General features: G+C 38.4%; 1 pseudogene; it reads left to right on the forward strand.

The window, feature by feature from the left end:
- Positions 1–361: 361 nt before the first annotated feature.
- Positions 362–1298, forward strand: LOC121399724 (annotated as a pseudogene).
- Positions 1299–6959: the final 5661 nt, after the last annotated feature.

Below are 6959 nucleotides of genomic sequence, written 5' to 3' on the forward strand. Positions count from 1 at the left end.
AATTACATCTTGTTTGGATCGAATACAAGGTACTGTTTTGTTATTACAGAGAAAAAGGAAATCATCTTTTAAAATTTGGATTACTTGGATAAAATGGAGTCTATGGGTGACGGCCTTTCCATAATTTAGAAATTTTTGGATAATGGGTTTCCATGCCTGTACAGTGTTATGAATAAGAAATTAATTACCCATACAAAATCAGAAATCCCTTTTTCTTTGTTTCTACTTTTCCTGGTTATACTTTTTATTAAATATTTTTGAGAAAAAAATTACATTAACCTGTAAATAACTCGGCTACTTTTCTTGTTTCCTTTACATGTTTAAAAACAGTCTTGAAATCCAACGCTCTTTTTGGTAGACAATGGAAAACCAGACAGTGATTTCAGAATTTCTTCTTTTGGGATTTTCAACTATTCCAAATGTTAAATATGTTCTCTTTGCCATATTCCTAATATCTTACATAGTAACACTGGCCGGCAATTCTATGGTTATAGCGACAGTACTGAATAGTCACCAGCTTCATTCTCCAATGTACTTCTTTCTTTGCAATTTATCCTTATCAGAAATATTGTTCATCACAAATATTATTCCTAAGATGTTATTTGTCACGCTGAAGGAAGGTGACTCAGTATCTGTCCCTGAATGCATCTCCCAGTTACTCATCATGTCAGCATTAACAAACACGGAGTGTTCCATTCTCACCGTCATGTCTTATGACCGGTTTCTGGCAATATGCAAACCGCTGCATTACACTTCTATTATGAACTGGAAACTTCAGCTCAATCTAGCACTTTGGTCGTGGATTTTAAGTTTTATAGCAACTCTGTGTGTTGTTTTACAAATATACTTTTTGCAGTTTTGTGGTCCCAGTGAATTTGACCATTATTATTGTGATTTTGCTCCAATAATTAAACATTCTTGCTCTGATACATCCATTTTGGAAATGGAAGCATTTCTTTTTTCCGCCCCTATAACTCTGTTTCCATTTATTTTTATCATTGTGACTTACATATGCATATTGATTGCCATTCACAAGATCCCCACCAGTATTGGTCAAACAGAAAGTCTTCTCCACTTGCAGTTCCCATATGGCTGTTGTCTCAATGTACTATGGGTCATTAGTGGCAATTTACGTGGTTCCATCTGTTGGGCATATCTGGAACATTAATAAGATTTTGTCTTTGCTGTATACCGTTGTAACCCCTTTATTGAATCCTATTATATACAGTATAAGAAACCAAGAAATACGCATGGCTTTAGCAAAGTTTCTCTTCAACAGAAAGTTTGTTGATACCTAGAAACTTACATAGCAACACATACCTGCATATTAATCAAGTGAGGATTGTAGAGTGCAGATATCACAAATTAAAACTCAGAAGTCCCTTTCTTGTTCTGACAGTAGTTGAAATGCTCCAAGTCTTATAATATAATAAGTTCAATGTCTCATTGACAAGGTGAATATTACAAAGTGTAATATTTGGATGCAACATTCCATGTATTTGGGGTTCTCATCATTGGCAAGTGTATTTGCTCCCTGTGGTTTGTCCCTTTTTGCCTTGGTCTTGTAACTTGGTGGTATGTATATATTTGTGCTAATACTGTTGTGCACAATATACCAGTTTGTCTGATGTATATTTGTTTGCTATGTACTATATAAAATATTTTATTTTAAATACCATCTTTGTTTACCAAGTATTATTTTATTCACTGAGTGTGCATCCACTTTCTATTTTTATTCCATGTATTTTACCCACAATACAGCAGCTTTTCCAGAATTTCAATGTTGTTGCCAGCACGACAATTTACATGCAGTACACAAATATGGAAGCAAAGTAGCATCCTTTTTGTTAAAGGAGAAGGAAAGCTACGGAGGCATTTTATTGCCAATAGATTAGCTGCAATAGTGCAAGCTAGAATGCTATATTTATTCTGTAGAATGTTTTACCATACCTGAGTAAAAAGCTCTAGAAACTCTGTTTGTTTAGGATAGGAGCTACAGTATTAATGCAGTGTGACATCACTTCCTGCCTGAGTCTCTCCCTGCTCTGGGCTCAGATTACAAAAGAGAAGGGAGGGGAGGGGGAAGAGGAGCAAACTGAGCATGCTCTTGCCCAGAAGAAGGCAGGAAGGCTGATACAGAAGCCCATGTGTACACAATAGAAGGAAAGAAATGCAGTGTTTATTTTGACAGGGGACTCAGAGCAGCACTACTTTGGGGGTTTACTGGTATATTTAGAGGGACCTTTCTGATAGGGCTTACTTAGTTTTAACCTTTCCTTCTCCTTTAAATGATGGCAATGTCCCAATCACATTCTAATGATTCCTTGTGTATTTTTGGTTTAAATTTAGTATAAGGGCAGAGACAGATGCGAACATTTGGGGAGATTTATCGCCCATCAACAATTCGCCTCTTTGGGCGAATAATGTCCTTGAAAAGCCTTCCCGCTGGCTATTATCTAAATCGCCGGCAGGATGGCACCCGGAGCGCTTCATTTTCCAAAGTCGCCTGAAGTTTCCTTGTGAGACAACTTTGGGGCGACTTCGGAAAACGAAGCAATCCGAGTGCCATCCCACTGGCGATTTAGATAATAGCAGGTCGGAATGCACTTCGGAAGAGGCGATTTGTCGACGAGTGGCTACATGTAACCAAATCTTTGAGTGTGTCTCTGCCCTAAAACAGTGAATATTTTTACTTAATGTATATTGGAAAGATTTAATTTAAGGAGTAGTTTAGGATTACATTTTCCTTAATTATGGAAACAAATTTTTGGTGGAGAGACCCTTTAGTTTTGTTTCATTCAAATGTCATTGCTCATAGTATAATGGTGGACAACAAACCAGTACTACACGGATTATAATTTTGATCACCTTCAGAGAAAAGGGCAGTTTTGTTTAGTTCAAGAAATAACAACATTGTGTGATTAAAACTGTCGACAAAAAAGTATGTTCTACACTAGCCCTTTACATTTATGGATAGAACTCCATGGTGCGGCTCGAGCCGACACGTCGACATGCGCACAGCAACGTGTCGGCTCGTGTTGCACCGTGGGGTTCTACCCTAACTCATGCTGAACAAGGAGGTACGTAAAGTGGTACTGCCTCTTTAAGATCATGGAATACATTGACCTTAAACATTGTGATAATTGTTGAGGATTTTTTATGTAATTCCTGTGGTACTAGGAGCCACCTGGCGTGTGAAACAATGGTTAGAAATGTTAACATGGGTCATGGAGTTTGTGGCCTTGATTCTAAGCAGTGCATTGCATGGAGTTTGTATGCTCTGCACATTGTTTCCAGTTTCCTTCTTATGTCCAAAATCATACAAGGGCTGGTATTAATAACATAAAAAAACTATACAAGGATGTTTGGAGTGGGAAGTATCTGGAAATTAAGTCATTACAGAGAATACTGCAATCCATGGAGCAGAGCATAATGAGAGAATGGGAGCAGGATTAACTTTTTTGGAGGGGTGATACCTATGGCAACTACTTTGCATCTTTACTTTGCTTGCTAGTATTAAGTGGCCACCAGGACCATTAAAATCATAGAATTTTAAGGTCATAGAAGTGGAGGTCAGTGAGTAGAGGGTTGAGCAAATATAGAATGAAGGACAATGGTACACATCTCTCTTTTTAGCATTTTATTTCAGCTGAAAGTGCCTGTAACTGCCTCCCATTCACAAGGGAAGAGTGATCATCCATTTTAGTAAATATCCCATTCAAGTAAATGGGAGCTGCAGGAGGCGGTCACAGTAAAAGTGTTTTAAAGTAATGAAAATATAATGCAGTGTTGCCCTGCACTGGTAAAACTGCTGTGTTTGCTTAAGAAACACTACTACTGTTTATATAAATAAGCTGCTGTGTAGCAATGGGGGCAGCCATTCAAAGGAGAAAAAGCTCAAGTTACACAGCAGATAGAAGATAAGCTCTGTCTGTCTAATGGTGTTATCTGTTATCCATTAGTTAACCTGTGCCATATAGCCGTTTTTCAATTTCTGCCATTGCTCCACAGCAGCTTGTTTCTCTTTCAAATCTTTTTATTGGTTGCAAAAACAGCATATACTTTTCTCATAACAAAGTTTTTTTTTTTTTTTTTTTTTTTTATGCATTCGTAGATATAGAAAATGTGTATCCTCCTACACAGAGGGGATTATAAGCATAACATACAAATGTCTTGAGAGTGAAGGAAGAGCAACGGCTCCGGACACTCCACATAGCGGCATATCAGGAAACATCATGTAGTATAAGTAAAGAGTATATGTTGAATAAAAAAACAAAATAAAAAGAGAACTAAACAATATACCGAAGCAACCGTGTCCGTATTCATTAAATTGTCAACAATTAGCTCTTAGTTCAGGTTTGAAACTGCCTTAAGTTCCATCATATAGGTTTCAATTTAGTATAAATCACTTGATAAGCCAGGTACAGAGTGGTACAGAGACATTGGAAGATGGAAAAAACCTGCACTAGACAAAGTTTAGCGTATACTGGCATAGTGCATCCAGGGAGTCCAGATCTTAGTAAAGGTGGAATAGGTATCAGTAGATATACTCAATAATCTTTCATTTACCATTATCCAATTCATTTTTAAGCGAAACATAACCATAGGAATAGAAGTTTTTTTCCATGAGGCAGCAATAGTTTGTTTCGCTGCTACAAAAACAAACTGTATCAACTTGCGATGATATTTATCCGAAAGTGGAATATTGGTATTGAGTAAGACCATTTTAGGATCTTTTCGAAGCCTAACTCCCAGTATTGAATCTATCAATGTGAATATCCTGGACCAAAATCTGAACGCCTGTCTGCACTGCCACCAAACATGTAACATAGTGCCGTCCATTCCACAATTTCGGAAACAGAGGGGACTGACAGCGGGATAATATTTATGTAGTTTGGTAGGAACCAAGTACCATCTAGAGATCACCTTGTATAGAGTTTCCTGCGCCAATGTATTTATGGAGGATTTGGCTGTATTCACCCACGTTTGTTGCCAGGAGGCATCGTCTATTATATTACCCAGATCCCATTCCCACTGAGTAGTATATTGTGGAGGGGAAGTAATTGCTGAATTTAAAATGTCCTTATATAACATAGATATTATACCCCCACTACAAGGGAACTTAACACACATTTGTTCCCAAGCGGAAGAGGATAGGATATCAGCACATCCTTTAGTCACTTCAGTCAGAAAATGCTGGATCTGAACATAGCGAAAGCTTTCCGCTCGTGGAGGATTATACTGGTCGACTATAGTGGACCATTTCCTGAGGCCTTGCAAGCCAAAAAACTGAGTGACATATAGCATGTTGTGAGAATGCCACCAATGAAAATCAGTACCTTGTAAACCTGGTCGAAAAACAGGGTTGCCAAGAACAGGCATAGCCGGACAATGGGGTGATTTTAATGGAGTTCTCAATATTACTTGGTCCCATACAGCCAGCGCCATTTTTAAAATTGGGGTGGAAGCGATGGGCCGTTTACATTTGGAAATCCAAGGTAACACTGCAGGGTTAATCGGCTTGAGTTGTGCGGCTTCTATTTGAGCCCATAATGGGAGGAAAGGTCTATAAAAATGAATTAACGGCACAATTTGCGCCGCTTGATAATAGAAAAAAATGTTAGGGACACTCAGGCCACCCCTATTCCTGGGTAAAAAAGAGGTATTTCGGGCCAAACGTGATTTTTTCCCGGCCCAAGTATTTTGTATAATTGTGATTTTGCAATTTCAATAGGCAGAACGCCTAATAGTTTAGGTAAAAGAACCATCTTAATTGCATTTATCCTTCCGAACCATGAGATATGCAGTTTAGACCAGGCCGCAAGAGACTTAGTAATATCCATCCAAAGTGGAGGATAATTAGCTTGATATAAACCTTCGAGATTTGAAGTAATTTGCACCCCTAAATAACTTAACTGTTTGACTTTCCACTGCAGATCAAAGTTAAGCTTAAGTAATTTTTCTTGGGATGGAGAAATATTCAAAGGAAGGGCTTCAGACTTAGTCGAATTAATCACCAGTCCAGATACCCGCCCAAAGTGATGGAGGACATTAAACAAATGCGGGAGAGATGTCAGCGGTTTCGTTAGGGTCAGCAATAAGTCATCAGCAAAAAGCATTAGTTTGTGAGTGTGATGGGCTATTGTCGTACCAGTAATCTTTGAGTCCTGCCTAATCAGTATTGCTAGAGGTTCAATTGCCAGAATAAATAAAAGTGGGGAGAGGGGACATCCCTGTCTCGTCCCTCTGTGGAGGGAAATCTTATCAGAGGCAAAAGGACCCCATTTAAGAAAGGCTTGTGGAGTGTTATATAGTGCCTGAATTGATGAAAGAAACTTATCCCCAAAGTTCCATTTGCGCAAAATATAATATAAATATTCCCAAGAGACGGAATCAAAGGCCTTTTGAATATCCAGCGCTAATAGTACTGCTGGGGTGTGGGAGGAGTTAAGGGTGTATAGCAATTGTAATAAACGTCGAACGTTATCCCCACCATCTCTATTAGGGACAAATCCCACTTGATCAGGATGGATTAAGGTAGCTAAGAAGGAGTTCAGGCGTGTAGCTAGTATTTTCCCAAAAATTTTTATATCATTGTTTAATATGGAAATGGGACGGTAGTTACCACAATCTTTATTAGGTTTGGGGAGCAAAGCAATCTGCGCCAATATTGAATCAGAGTGCAGTTTACCTCCGTGCATTAATTTATTAAATAAATTAGTAAGATGCGGAGCCAAGATTGGGGCAAATTTTTTATAATACATAATTGAAAAGCCATCGGGTCCCGGAGTTTTAGAACTAGGGAGTAATTTAATTGCCAGTAAAGTTTCTTCCACAGTAACATTATTGTCCATTAAGAGGCGCTGGTCAGGAGTCAAAGTAGGCAAGTTGACAGCCGAAAACAAACTATCTGCATGTGGCACAGTAAAAGTGGATGGATCCTGATAGATTTTGGAGTA

The sequence above is a fragment of the Xenopus laevis genome, chromosome 2L (assembly GCF_017654675.1).
Source record: "Xenopus laevis strain J_2021 chromosome 2L, Xenopus_laevis_v10.1, whole genome shotgun sequence".
Classification (NCBI taxonomy): domain Eukaryota; kingdom Metazoa; phylum Chordata; class Amphibia; order Anura; family Pipidae; genus Xenopus; species Xenopus laevis.